Source organism: Hemicordylus capensis, chromosome 4 (assembly GCF_027244095.1).
Source record: "Hemicordylus capensis ecotype Gifberg chromosome 4, rHemCap1.1.pri, whole genome shotgun sequence".
NCBI lineage: Eukaryota > Metazoa > Chordata > Lepidosauria > Squamata > Cordylidae > Hemicordylus > Hemicordylus capensis.
The window spans coordinates 234500837-234516340 of NC_069660.1; the positions used below are offsets into that span (position 1 = coordinate 234500837).

The 15504-nt window shown below is 41.3% G+C and overlaps 1 long non-coding RNA gene across 2 annotated transcripts in view; it reads right to left on the bottom strand.

Moving 5' to 3' along the window:
- Window positions 1–15504, bottom strand: part of LOC128324728 (uncharacterized) — a 37354-nt gene that overhangs the window by 4195 nt on the left and 17655 nt on the right. Inside the window, exons 2-3 of one of the 2 annotated variants that reach the window (XR_008307061.1) lie at window positions 5138–5238; window positions 3619–4343 (exon numbers count right to left, since the gene is read on the bottom strand). This is a non-coding gene — a long non-coding RNA (uncharacterized LOC128324728). Of the gene's footprint in view, window positions 1–3199; window positions 4344–5137; window positions 5239–15504 lie in introns of those variants that run through there. The other variant, XR_008307060.1, reaches the window with a different exon arrangement.

Sequence of the window (15504 nt, forward strand, 5' to 3'; positions counted from 1 at the left end):
TTGAGGCAAGGTTGAAGCTTCAAGAATCAAAAGAAAGGTTTATTGAAGGGAGGGGTACATTGGAAAGAAATGCATGATTAGAGCAATCCTATTAAAGGTACATTCAACTGCAAAGAGGCATTTTACCTTAAAGTCCTAATTGTATGAATTCCCTGGTGGGCTAGAGAAAGAGGCTTAGAGAAGGAGGTGGCTAGATTTAAGAAAAACGAGCAGGAATAGAGATGGCCCCAGCAAGGGGCAAAAGAGAACTCTGGGATTTTTGAACAACTGAAGAACCTCGTTCCTCAGGGACAGTTCGGTCAAAAGCAGGGGTGAAAAGACTGCAGGGGTTAGGTGATAGAGGTGAATCCAGGAGGGCACGTCCTCTGTGGAACTAGCTTCCTGTGTTGGTGAGGAAGACGGGTCAGATTGAATTAGGCCAGGGAACCAATCTGGAAATTGGCAAAAAAAGTTGGACAGAGCCTTGGGCGATGGCATGTGAGCAGCAAATCTCCCAAGCTGCTGGTGACTCCAAGGTGTGTGTGGGTCACAAAGGAGCACACTAGATCATGGAACTGGGATTTGATATACCCAAGAACATGTCCTGGGGCAACATTCCAGTGGGGATTGTTCTGCTGAGCTGGTCTATTGGGAGGAACCAGCATGGATCCCATTGTTCCTGATTGCTCTTCCTATTCAGTGTGTGAATAGCTGAGGCTCCTGGCTGATTGTCATGAAAATAAGAATGAATAGATGTGCAAAGGGAAACTTTGCATGGATGGTGAAGTCAGATAATCCAACCAGTCAGTTTGATGGGTACACCCTGAGATCGCTGACTCAACCTTCCTTTGTGATAGGGGAGAATTGCCTAATTATCTGCACCTTCTTGCTGAGTTAATGGGCACATCAAGCTCCTTAGCATTGAAGAGGCGGGGGACTGGAGGCAGTTCACTCTGAGTGCAGAGTAGCTTTGACTGTGAATTAACTTGCTGGGGTCTACTTAGAGGGTCCCAACATTCGGGGTGGGGGTGCTTGCATCTCAACAACAAAAAATATTTATATACCACTTTTCAAAAAAGCTTTCCAAAGCAGTTTACATAGAGAAATAATAAATAAGATGGATCCTTGTCCCCAAACGGTTCACAATCTAAAAAGAAAGATAAGATAGACACGAGAAACAGTCACTGGAGATACTGTGCTGGGGGTGGATAGGGCCAGTTACTCTCCCCCTGCTAAATAAAGAGAATCACCACATTAAAGAGGTGCCTCTTTGCAAAGTTAATTGCCCCCCCTTCAATTTGCTTGTTAGTGGCCAAATCTAGGGGTGACTGGCCCATGATCCACCTGTCCCTTTGTGCCACAGGCTGAGGGTGCATAATCCCACGAGGCTCCTGCGCATGTCACAAGTGTAATCCCCAAGCCTGGGGACTCAGACATAAGCAGAGATGCTTCTGGGAGCCGGCAGAAAAGCATTGCTAGTAACATTTCCTCCCTTTGTTGCCCCAGTGATTTCAACACTGGGACTATCATTTTAACTATCATTGTTTTGTTTTGTTTTGTTTGTTATTTCTCTGTGTAAACCGCCCTGAGCCATTTTTGGAAGGGCGGTATAGAAATCCAATAAATAAATAGGAATACTAATAAAGTTGGGATGGTCTCGAGAGTGCCCGTTAAGGTCCTAATTTCCCCACACAAAGCCCAAATGCAATCTTGGGGTGTTCACCAATCATCCTGGAGCAATTTCATTAACAGCAGCAGAGGTATTGGCTGACTTGCCCGTCCAAAAGGCTCCCCTCACTACCACAACCACCGCTGCTGCTTCTTTTTCTCTTCCAGGCTCAGCTGCTGTGCTGTGATGGTGAGAGCTTGGCACATTCCTAGCCTACATGCCAGTTTCTGCTCACCCTCCTTATTTCCTATCTAATGTTGCCCAGGAAGAGATGTAGGTGAGCTGCGCAATTGCCTCCCTTCCTTCCACGGAGAAATGAGAAAGAGCCAGGATGGGAGTGAGTGGAAGGTGAGCAACTTCTGATTCTCCACCATCAACTTCTCTCTGTGACTGATACACCACCACAGCTTTTACAGCAGCAGAAACAATTGGCATATCCAGTCGTTATTCAGCATCCAAACCCTCACTTATAACATTGTTTCCTATGGAGAAATGGGTTTCAAGTCAAGATGTTTTGACTGAAGACACAGCTTTCAGGAACCAATTGTGTTATAAATCTAAGGACTTCTTTTATACTTATATTGTTCAATTTTTATACCCTCTTTAATAAAATTCCTCCCAAGGCAGTTTACAAAAGTTAAAATACAATAAAATTCCATAAAAATTACATTAAAATATTTAAATGAATTAAAAACAATAAAAACCCACAAAAATACTACAAAGCCACAGCCATAAAAAGACAAAGACAGAGCAGAAGGGCAGCAGAGACTGGCAACTCCTACGGGGCAAAAGCCTGAACAAATATAGTTTTTAGTTGTTTAGTTGTTTGCTAGGCATTTAAAAATAAATGTTAAATGTATACTCTGTACAGCATGCAGGTCATTACTGTGCTCAGCTTAGGAATAATTCTGACATACACACCCTGAATAGTTTTTTCAACAAACGAAAATACATGTAATAATTTCCATAGAAATCCAGTGACCCCTACAATTTACATTGTTCTGTCTCTCTAAAAAGCAGCATGGAGAAGCATATGTGATACATGGATTCAGCCATTTTGAAAAACAAGCTCTGTGTAGTTTATTTGGAGCAAATGGAATGTGTGGTTGCCATGGTGGGCAAATGATGATATGTTCCTTGTACACAAGTGAGATCTTGTTGGAAGTATTTAGAGTTTTCAACCTTTAGAATCTTCAAGTTTAAAATCAGCTTCTTGTTCAGATTTGGGGAAACAAGGCTTCAGCAATTTCAAAATAAAAATGAAAAACTGAATTACTGATGTCACTTCCAGTTTTGGAGAGATCATAAATTATCTCACAACACTACAGGAAGGGAGCTATAATAAATTCAACACATTTATATTAGGTCAGAGGGTTTCCTCTGTCTTCATTTCTTGGCTAATCTTTCACTCATAATAAACATGAGGTAATGAAACTGACTTAACTGCTTACATGAATAGAATAAAAATATTAGGAGACTGATGCTCATTTTAACTACACCAATATTCCACTGAAAACTATACAATAATTCTTGGTTTATTTTGTTATGAGTTGCACACTGAAATTGATTTCCATAGCAGTTTTTGGAAAGCACTGAAAGACACATCCAACCTATTCCAATATGGCTAAGGTACACATTGCAATGGGGATATAAATCCATAGGTATCCACATCTTCACATATATGCATATCTCTCTTGCTGGATTTGTCTACAACCTTTACTGTTCTAAATTATACTGCAGTATTCAATACAGATTTCATTGTGGAGAAAGCTTCCCCTATGCAATGATGCTAATAAACCAAGATAACTTACTCTGATGAAGTTATTCTCCTTATTGCATATCAATAAAAGTTTTACCTGTTGTCGGGGTTTTCTACCCTCCTCAGTGAGACAGGGTTGTTCACCCAGTCAAATGGCAGTGTGCCCGGAGAAGCAGAGGGCTCCAGTTGCCAGGACAACCCCAGTAATTACCTTTCAGAAGTCAGGAAGGGCTCAGAGAGGCAGAAAACAGGATGGGCGGGTATGGCCCAAGCGGCAGCAGAATGGTGGTGATGGAATAGTGATGATATCAGCTCCACAGCTGCAGCCCTGTGTGGAAAGGCTAGTGAAGCAGGTGGAGTTGGAGAAAAAGGCCCCTTGGGAGGCCAGGGATTGGGTGGCCAATCCACTTGCCTGGCCAGGGAAGAAGGAGCAAGCTGGAAGTGGGGAGGAGTGTCCTAAATGTACGGCTTTATGTAAGGCAGGGGCTGCAGAAGATGAGACAGCAGGGATGGGGTTTCTTGGTCTGTTGGACTCCCTGAGAGGAGCTCAGACCTTTGCTGCCGCTGATAGGCAAAGGAGTGGAGTGACTATACTCTGAGGCAATGCCCGTGCCTATAATTTAGTACGAGAGGGTGGGAAGGTTAATTAGAGAATTCCTCCTTCCTAAACACAGACACCTGTCAATAAACATAGTAATTCTCCCCATTCTTTGATTACTTTAGCACTATAGTTCTGCTTCCTTGCACATGATACTACAATTGCAGATGTCAGATTCAAGAGTAGGTATTTTGAGGGTTGCAGTGGATTTTGTTGTAGCTAAGTACTTTTTTCCACCTCAGTCCAACAAATGTGCTTCTGCAACATCTGTCCTGTTGATGTGCTCTCATCTATCCATGAGTCAAAACTGCCAACTGTGCTTGTCCTGTTTGTCAGTTCTGTAATGGGAATAAAGATTCATTAGGTAATACTTGGAAATCATCAGAACCTTTTCATTTATAACCCCAGACACTGTTAATGTCAAGCACTCACTCACTCACTCAAGTGATACCCAATATAGAAAATTAGGAATTGGACGATCAGAAAAGGTATTGAAATGATCCATCTTGCTGACTAACCAATTGGGATACAAATGTGCCATGTTACAGAGCAAGTTAAAAGGAGTCATTTGTTTAGAAAATGAGTGGATGTCCTGATTTTACTGGTACTTTTTAAAAGTTATAAATTGCCAACTGGATTATATTCAAAAAGTATGATTGATTTTTTGGGTGGCAGTTTAAAAAACCTTCACAATTTATATATATGTATTGCCAATGTCTTTCATTTATTTTCATTCCATATAACATACAATATTTTAAAATGGTAAACAGATCAAATGCTTATTAGATTAGAAAGAGCACATACAACCTAAAAAGTGAATATACAGTATCATTAGTTTAACATTTCATTAGATTAAGAATCATATTGTTACCAGTGGTGGTCGATCAGGTGCAATACATGGGGGGAATGAACCACAGATGTGGCTTATTTGCATTCCCCTCACCTACTTTTTGCCCTGTCCAGCTGCCTCCGTCCAGGCAAATGAGCAGCCCACAAGCCTGGGGTTAAAGTCATGGCAGGGCAAGGTGAGAGGGATTGAAGCAGCTGAGCGGGGCAAGAAGCTAGTGAGGGGAGTGTTCTTCCCCACCCCACTCCGATAGCCACCACAGATTGTTACCAGAAACTGACTTACTCCAGAGAAGTCTTCCTCCAGACCTGCTCTCTATGGATCATTAAGATAGTGATGAGTCAATCTGTGCAGTACATAGGTATCCCAAATGTATGGATACCTTTCTAAATGGAAAATACCAAAAACAACATTAATGGTGTGTCAAAGCAACAGAAGAGAGCCCTGTATAAATAGTTTAGCACCTTTAGCTCAGTGCTTCCAACCCAATTTCTGTTTTTGCTAAATCAAAAGGCTTTCCGCGCTCTATAAAAGCATGCACTTATATCAGTCTTCTTCAGAACTTGAGATGTGTTTTCTGTAGATGACCCATGATTGATAAATTACTTATGAATCCTTCTTGCAATCATGACTTATTGATGTCCAGAAGCCCTGTTAGTCTGTTCACCAGCACTTTTTGTGTGTGAAGGTCTAGTGTAGAACACTTAAAAGACACAGTTTATGAGCTCCTTGATGTTTTTACTCATCTTATAAATTAATGCCCTTAAGTACAAATGCCTCCAGAGCAATGTACAAACTGATGATCAGCCTGATCCCAAACTGAGGAAAGTTAAAGTATCTTTACTTTACTACGGTCATAGACCAGAATACAAGCATTGATTCAATCAACAATATAAGCATGATAATAAATAACAAGAATAAAAATACTAAATACTAAAACAACAAATGCATACATACTACTTCTGAAATTCCAAGAGCAATATGATCATAATCATGGAGGAGCTACCAGAATGCAACAAGCCCTTGGGGCTAAGAAACAAAATTTTGCTACTTGATATGTAACTTTGGGATATTTATCGGCTAAAAGATATGTGATATATAATTCATCTGGATGGCCTGGAATTTTGTTTTTGATAGGGGTACTTTAATAAGTATCTTATTTAAGGTACTTTCTTCTAATCGGTTCATAAGATTGGCATGAATCCACCTTAACTGTGGTTAATCTTAATGCACCCGTAGCAGTTCTTTTCAGATAAATAGACATTTAAACAATAAATAGAAGTCATATACTTTTTCAGGAATTCCCCGCATTTTAGCATGAGCATTAGCACTTAATGTGAGGGATTCTGATGCAGAATATGTACTTACCGTCATAACAACAGACCAGGTAATGGTGTGCCTAGTCAAATAAAATGACCTTTGACATCAGTGACTATTTTGCTAATTTAAGTATAGTACAATCTGTCAGATGGGTGTTTCAATGCAGGGCTGCTAATTAAACTGCATGATGAATTAGAATAGTAAACTATGTGGACCTAGACTTTTGCATAGACACTTGCTGTTAATAAGGTCCTGCTACTATTAATAAAATATAAGCAGTACAGAGCACACACTATGATGCACAATCTGAACTAAAAGTTTTGAGTGGTTTGATTTTGAGTGAAGTATGTTGAATGTTGATGTCTTGACCGCATTCCCTTTCTGCCTAAATTTCTCAATTGTCCAGTCATTTCAGAAGTTGTGGTGAGTGCATGTCTCCTTTTTAGCCCCTCTTTTGAGATATCTAAACTGTGGATGTAGTGTGGAAGAAGGTAGCAAAGGATAACTAAGCAACCATGCCCCAAATATCTCCCGCATTGGGGGTACTAGCTGAATTTGAAGTGTGCAGCAGAGGTTGGTGGTGGCTTTTTGCTGGACAAGTGCTGGGGATCTATAAACCACTCACCTAATCATGGATATTGACTGAATGACTGTCTGCACCCAGACCAATGAAGACACGAGGCAAGAAATGGAAGTCAAGGGCACAACTTTATTAACGGATAATCAATTGGAACAAATGGGGATTGGTTCTCTACCCCTTACAGTGCAGCAGCTAGAGGCTTGCTGCCAACAGTGCAAGCCCCAGCCTAAAATGCAATGGAAAACACAGCTTGGCTCCAGACAGCTTCATTGCTCTATGGCTGAATTTGCCCTTAGCCAACTGAATATCAAGGCAAAAGGCATCACCTCCTCCCCAAAACTGCAAAGCCTCTACGGCTGGTGGTGCCTCAGCAGTCCAGAGTAAGCCCAAACCAGTGTTACAGTGAGCTGTGAAGACCTGGCCTCCTCATTATGGCAAATGTGTGTCTTAAGATAGTCACCAAAATCCTACACTATTATATTAATCTGCATTGTACCAGCTGTTGTGACCATAGAATAACCTAACTAGTAATGAACGAGTATAGTTTGATATAGGGGGAAAAGACCACCGAAGGCCAATTAGACAAGGGCCAAAAAATTCCTACCCAGCCCCACAAAGGATTAACAGCACACTATATTCCCAGGGTGGGCAGTGGGGACATTGCTTCCCAACTGAGACTGCCAGGCTGGAAGGGTGGGAGCGGCAATGGCTGTCTAAGCTTTACCCCTTCCTGGCTTGACAGCCAATCAGCTGCCTCTTTTTGCTTCAAGTCTCATCTAAGCAAGGCTGAGGGAAACAAGCTGTGCTATGGATAAGCTATGGTGAGTGACTGGGTTTTCCTTCTCAAAACATGCACACAGGGTTCTTTCTGCTCAATTACTGTATTTTCATACAAATGTTTTTTCCCCTCTCATACACATCATCCCTACATCAAAGGACATCACATATCAAAGCAATTACATTTCATAAAAATTGTTAGGCTGTTCTATACAGAGTTCCATTGCACCTCAGATTGAAATACTCAGCATTCAGCTGCTTTACAACTGCTTAGTAATATAGTTGCTTCACTTACTTTTTCAACAATTCTATCACAAACACTGAAAAACATGAAGGAATATTTTATTTCTATTTGCTCCACATTTTGATGAATGCTACCACCAAAATGCAAAACCTTAGTTCTACAGAAAGTTTAGAAGCAATGTTGGCACCATAATTAATCCAAAACAAGGTATAATACATTTGTAATTCCCAGCATAGTTTAAGGTCTGTTCCAACACCTGATGGAAAAATGACAAAGCATCCTGACAGAAAGACTTGCAATGACTTCAGGTCCCATGTGCGGTGTTTATGCAATAACTATGGTGCCATATTTGAAGCTTTCCTCTTGCCTGTAGAGATTTCATTTAAAGGTTACCTCAATTAAAATGCACTTTTCTGTATTCATTTATTTTCAAAACATTGCCTCAGACAAAAGTTCACACAGCTCTGTAAGGGCACTGCTACATACAGATATCAGCTACAATCCCCTAAACTACACAATCTGAAGCAGTCTAATTCATTGAAATACAAGCAGCGATATCAGTGTACTTGTGCTAAGCCAAGTTTAACCACAATTAAAATCAACGACTGACGTCCAGACTAATGAAGCACTAGTGCAGTGACATGGTGTGTATACTACAGCAGAGGTGCAATTTCCACTGATCTCCCCTCTGTCTATGACTCCTGAAAATATGTCCCTGAGGATCCCAAAGCCCTCAGGGACATATATCCAGCAGTCATAATCAGCTTCAGAGGGAAAGGGAGATAGAAAAAAAAAAGCTTTTTCTTACTGTGTAGTGTAGTATTAGCAGCACAAGTGCTGCATTCATCAGGATGTCAGTCAATTTTACCAGTGCTTGGATCCTAAGCTACATTTACTTACAATGAAACCACTTCAATTTCAAGGGAACCTCTTTAAAGCAAATGTGCAGCTTTAAAGAATCATGGAAGCAGCCGCTATCACATTTACAGTGGACATCTCTTCAGATGAATGCTGAAAGTATGAGTGGTGCAGGAGGGGTAGTGAGGAAAATGATTTATGTGCTCATGGGGTGGGACTTCCATTCCCCCTTTGAATGGTGTGCACAAGTGCAGCATCCTTTTAAACAACATCTGAAGAGGGCTTATACTGTGAGTGTATAGATGTCTGTACACTTGCAAATCTTTTTGTGCAAATGGCTGTACCTGTATTTATTTTAAAAGTAAACCTGGATACAGACCTCAAATGCATTGTGCAAATAGGAGGTGTACTGCTGTAACTGTGTTTGACATAACATACAAATATCTGTACCTGAGTACACTGTACACTCATTGAACATAAGGTGTGAATAGGGCTACTATTGAACATGAGGTGTGAATAGGCCTACTACAAGCATGGGATACAACCACATCTACTAGGGAAGCCACTATCCTAATGTTGTGAATTATATTGCATCAGACATTGGTATCTTATGCAATGAAAAAGGGCAAAGCTCCAATTCTGCTATCCATCATGATATGGAGCATAGTGGATGGAAAGACATACGAGCTTTGGTACCACAGTGCTACTAAAAGCAGCATAGATAACCTGTACCACTTAGTAAGGATGTATAGTTGTAAACAGAGAACCAACTGATAGCCAAGGTGACTGTTCTATAACATGGTGGATGTTGCTTCCATTGTAAGCTTCATTGTTTGTACTGACAGGAATCCAGCCTGCAGCCACAATGCTGCAAAGCTGAGCATCTTAGGAAGAGCTCATGGATGTGTAGAGGTCACAGGGTGAACTTCTATTTCTATTCAAAAATCTTGAAAAAAATTTATCCCAAATTTTTCCTTCCGGGTACAACTGAATCCCAATTTCTATTGGAAAATCCTATTCGAGTACAAATCGATCCCCAAACATAAATAGTGTATCTTAAATGATAATAAAAGAGCAGGATTACATTATGTAAAAAAGCAAGCACATTGGCCTTAGTCATGGAACTGACATTACATGTCCTTTGGTCCCTAAAGGGTTGCTTCAGTCTTAAAAATGGGGAAAAGCTCAATGAGAGGGTATGCTGATAGAAAGTGAGATAATAAGTCCATTCTCACATCCCAGAATTAGAGGGTAGGAGGCAGTAAAGCTACCTATTGCTGATCATGATAATCCATGTGTCTCTGCCTACCCAGTCCATTCAAACCTGTGTAGCCTGACTTTTTTACCCTGCTTTTTACCAAAGTAGGACAAAATAGCAGCTGTCCAGCCTCAGTCTTTGATCATGTGGTGAAATTGCTATTTTAAGTAGTCCCTGGCAGCCAGTGGCCACATTTGTCAGAGTGCTGCAGCTTAAGGGGCTGAGCAGAGGAGATCTAATGGTGCGGTGAGGGCTACCTCCCTACTGGGAACACAATGCATTCTGGATATACCCTTTGGCCTTCAGAGGATCCAGCTGCATTACTCGTGTGTGTGCAAACCAGCCCCAGATGAACATGTGAAAGACCTTACTGTCTGTATCTTACTTACTGTATTTAGGGGTGTGCACTAAACCAGCTTGGGTGGTTCAGTTCGAGTTCAAACTGAGCTGGCCAGTTCATGAGCTGGTTCATTAGAACTGGTGGCAGTTCAGTTCAAGCTCTCGAAACAGGGCAAACTGGTTTGAGCTAGTTCGATTGCCCTGCTTGTAAAGGGGTATCTAGTAAGGATTCTCTGTTACAAGCAAAGGGAACTGTTGGTCTAAAAATGGGTTCGGAGTGGGTGGGTAGGTGAGTGAAAGGGCACCTTACTGGCTCCCTGGTGGCGGCAGTGGTCCCTCTCAGCCTTGCCGCTGCTCCTCCACCACACCATGGGGCCAAGAGAAGCTGCCCCTGCTGTGGAGCCAACATTGCCATGAGCTTTGGTAAGGTGCCCTTTTGCCCGCCCCACTGAACCCACTTTTAGACACAAATCCTCCTTTGCTTGTAAAGAGGAATCCTTACCAGATTCCCTTTTACAAGCAGGGCAATCGAGCTGGTTGAACTGGGCTGAACTGGTTCAATCCAAACCAGGCCCATTTCAGTTCAAACTTGAACGGGCACCCTCTTTGGGGGTCCAAACTGGGCAGTTTGAATTGGTACAGTACCTAACTGTACTGCACACACTTCTAACTGTAAAGCAAAAATCTGTGTTTGCATGAGGATGCTAAAAGTCCAGCTATACAAGTAGGGAAATGCTTGACTAACCAGTAGAAGGTTGCCAGTTCAGAGCCCTGCTGGTACTATAATGAGCAGCAGTGATACAGAATATGCTGAAAGGTATCATTTCATACTGTGTGGGAGGAGGCAATGGTAAACCCCTCCTGTATTCTACCAAAGAACCACTGGGCTCTGTGGATGCCAGGAGTCGAAATCGGCTTGACAGCACACTCTACCTTCACCTTCTATTCCAGGTAACCTCCTTGTCTTGATAAATCTAAGATTTTAGTACAGTCTCACCAAACAAACTAATTAAGTAGAAACAAGCTATATTGTTTCCCCGCTCCCCCCCACACACTTTAATCCAGATCTGTAATGTGTGTTAAATGATCGTTGTTATCCTGCTGAAAATATATTATGCTTTTGGAAATTAGCAAATATTAAAGCCATCCAACTTTTAAAAATACTTAGTTTGATGTGAAATTCAGCAAATCTTATCCTTTGCCTTCATTAATAGTTTATCCTGAAAACATATTTTTTAAATCAGCAGTAGCCTCCCTTAATTAATAATAGCAAAAGTGGTTTGAGGCTCTTGAATTGGGGAATGCAACAAACAGGACGTTTTTTAAAGGTACAAATACTTTGTAAAGTTCAATGCCCTTGGTCAGATATTTGAGTCAACATATGGTGTCCTTAAAGTCATTACACAGCAGCCCCTTCACTACACCATCAGGGCTGCCTTTAAAGTTGCACAGCAGCCCCAACATGTCCTTAGCATCCAAGGGAGACTGAGCAGAATGTCACCCAGTATTTTTAAATTGTGTTGTAGGCCACCCTTCATAGGAATAAGTCCCTCCTTGTCATGGCTCAAGATGAGGGTTCTGACGCTGGGAGCTGTTCTGACCCTGCAGAGCCTGATTGACTCTAGACAAAGGAAGGAACTACAAAGAAGCATGTTAGATGTGCTTCTAATATTTGTGTTTGAAAGGTCTGGTGAGCAGGAAGTGTTGTTGTACAGTGTTCCCTCTAACAGGGATTCCCAGATGTTGTTGACTTCAACTCCCAGAATCCCCAGCTGCAATGGCTTATGCTTGGGGATTCTGGGAGTTATAGTTAGCAACATCTGGGAATCCCTGTTAGAGGGAACACTAGTGTTGTATACTGTGTTTCTGCTGACAGCTCATCTGGCGAGAGTGTACTCCTCTGCTTTTAGAATAGTTGGTAATCCTCCTGGAGCTGTGCCAACAAGTTTCTTTGTTGTAATTGACCAACCAAGTGATATGCTTTATCATCATTCTAGCCAAGACGGTTCAAGTAAACCTGAAAGAGACTATTGTAGTGTATAATAACTTTTTTTTTTTTTTGGCAAAGGATTTCAAACAAAATCTGGTGTTCTGATACACAATTGGCCTGCACAGATTTTATGAAGGTGTTTTATAAACATTAAAGGCATCTCAAACACAACTGTGTTTCAAAGTAGGCTTTGCTCTTTATATTAGAATTGGTTTTAGTTTCTGTTCTGTGTTCAGCAAAATGCCAGATGGCTTAGTTAATAACCAGAAGAAAACGACATACTGTACATATGCTGGCTGCCAAAATTGTGTCTTCCTGCAGGTTGAGGAATGACCCTCTTTCTCGCAAATGAATTCCAAGGCTCACAGGAAAGAGAGAAGAAACACATCTATTTTATAGTGTTTGGAAAACTCTTAAAATGTCACAGCATGCAATGCTATTCTGCGAGATGTTAATCTCCAGCCATTTCCTGTGAAGAACCTAGAAGGTGGGACATTCAGTAACCCTGACAGAATGGTAGCACAACAACTGTCATTGGCCAACATCCTGATTAATGAAGCACTGGTGCTACACAATGGGCTGGTGCTACTGATGGGTTCACCTAATGCAGCACTGGCACTTGCGCAGAAGTGGGGAAATGTTGACAACCTCCCCTTATCTAGGAAGTGCTCTGTGCCACTCAAAAATGGCCCTACGGGCTGCGCCCTCTGCAAATGCCGATGCTGTCTCAGTCTGAAACTGAGTTGTGGCAGCCAGCAGCAGCACATCTCATAAAGCAACAAGCTTCATTAGTCAGGATATCGGCCACCATTTTAGTAGGCTGGCTCAAACAATATGTCTGATTGGTCCTGCAAAATCCCATTGGATTTGTATCGGCATGATTAATAGGTTCAGCCGCATACGATTATGTGGCAATGGCATGGCATGCTGGGTAGGAAGAAGATGGGCATATCCATCCTCCTTCTCACATGATTTAGCTAAGCCAGTTGTGTGTATTGTATGGACCAGCCCAATGAATATGAAAGAACAAGTTTTTCAGATTCTTCATTTTGACTTCCTGCTCCACCCTAACTCATGCTTCCAGAGTAGCTAGTATAGCATAATGGATAGGAACTGAGCTCTAAAACATAAAGTCCCTGATTAAAATATCACCGCTACTATAAACTCACTAGGCAAGCCATTTCCTCATAGCCTTAGCTAGTTTCTCTCTCATCTGCAGCGGGGATAATCACCTCTCAGAGTTGTTCTAAGGTTTATAAAAGGATTCTAGGGGCTTTTAAAAAACCTATTATTTACATACCCCTTTTCAACAACAAAAAGTTCTCAAAGTTTTCATGCACTGTTCATGTAGGCCAGTGTTCTTTATAGCTTCTCAGAAGCAGAATGAACATTACGCAAAGTATTCAAAATGCAAAATTTATGTTTTCATGGTACAAAAGTTAGGTTTTCTTCAGTACAGAGGCCATAAAAATCCTAGCTGAAAGTAGAGTACAGCTTGTACTATACCATGTATATAAGTGGTATATAAATAATAGGGTTTTTAAAAGCCCCTAGAATCCTGCCAGTTCATTTCCGGGTCCAATTCAAGGTGCTGGTTTTGACCATTAAAGCCCTTAATGGTTTGGGCCCGGGATACCTGAGGGACCGCCTGCTCCCAAGGGGTGCTGCCCGCTTGACAAGGTCATCTGAGTGGGCTCTGCCCATTTATTTTCAGATCTTAGAAATTAATAAATGTATATAACATCATGGGCTGTATGGATCCAGGTTGGCAATACTTCTTAAAACAGGGTACTCATACAAAATCTTAACATACATTTATTTTTTATTTATTGTTAAATGTATACAATTTATACATACACTGTATACAATGTATTGTATACAATTGTATATGTAGTTGTATTGTATACAATGTATACAATTATTTTATTTATTGTTAAATATATAATCAATAAAGAAGATAGGAAATGTCTGTACCAGGATACCATATTTCCAGAACAAGGTATTGTCTCACTACAGTTATGCATTGAATGTATACATTTATTTTTTATTTATTTTGTTTATTTATTGTTAAATGCATACATTTAGACAGGAGAACCAAGAGAGTTCTTCTCTCCAAAAGAGAACCAGATTCATCCCGCACCCCGCACAGTGCCAGCCAATCAGCCAATGGGGTAACCTCTGAGCTCCCCCAGTCCTAGTTTATAATACCTCCATGTGCACTCCCACCCAATGCCGAAGAGCCCCAGGATAATTACATAGATACAACAAACTTAAAACAAGGGGTGACAGCATCATCTGCACCACCTCAAGAGCTTCAGTCACTGCATGCAAGCCTCAGGGGATCAAAAGATGGGCATGCATGTAAACCATCTCCCCCACTACTACAAGACATAGATACAGCAACTCCAAGGAAAGGAGCCCCTACACCAACCACATAATGCCAAGATGCAAACCCCCAGGAGACCACTGGAGTAAAACATATCAGAAACACATAATGATCCTGCAGCAATACCAACAAAAACAACAACTACTATTACTACTAATAATAACAACATTTATAGATCACCCCATCCAAAGGCTCTGGGCAGTGCACAACAAGTTTAAAGAGACACAGAACCAAACACCATTTAAAACACACTGCTGAAAACAATATAAAAACAATTTTAACACAATTGAAAACCATTTAAAACCAATAAAAAACCCCTTAAACACAACTTATGGGGCTGCATGCCCATCATCACCCTCACCACCACCACCACCACCACCACAGCTGCAGCTGCCCAATGTGCCCCCTGGAACACTGCTGGAGCCACAAGAGCAGCATCTGACCAACACATCCTATGGTTTTTAAAGCTAAATAAACACTTTAAAAAGAAACCTTTTTTAAAAACACGAAGTCAAACCTCCCTCCCCAACCCAACCAGAAAAAAGCACAATACAGAAAGTACACAATTTACAATCACTACTTTAATTGTTTGTGTGTGTGTGTGTGTGTGTGGTGTGTACATGTGTGAAAAATAAATAAATGGGGTACTGGCTCAGTCTAGGCCTTCTACCACATAGTGTCCAGTTGTCTCCTCCTGTCTGGTCTGGTGTGGTGGTGGTCTCCTCTCCTTTCCTCTGATTCTCTCTTCAAATTAACCCCTGCTAACTTGGCAAAGAGGCACCTTTTAATGCGGTGATTCTCTTTATTTAGCAGGGAGAGAGTAACTGGCCCTATCCACCCCCAAGTACAGTACCTCCAGTGACTGTTGCTGGTGTCTATTTTATGTTTCTTTTTATATTG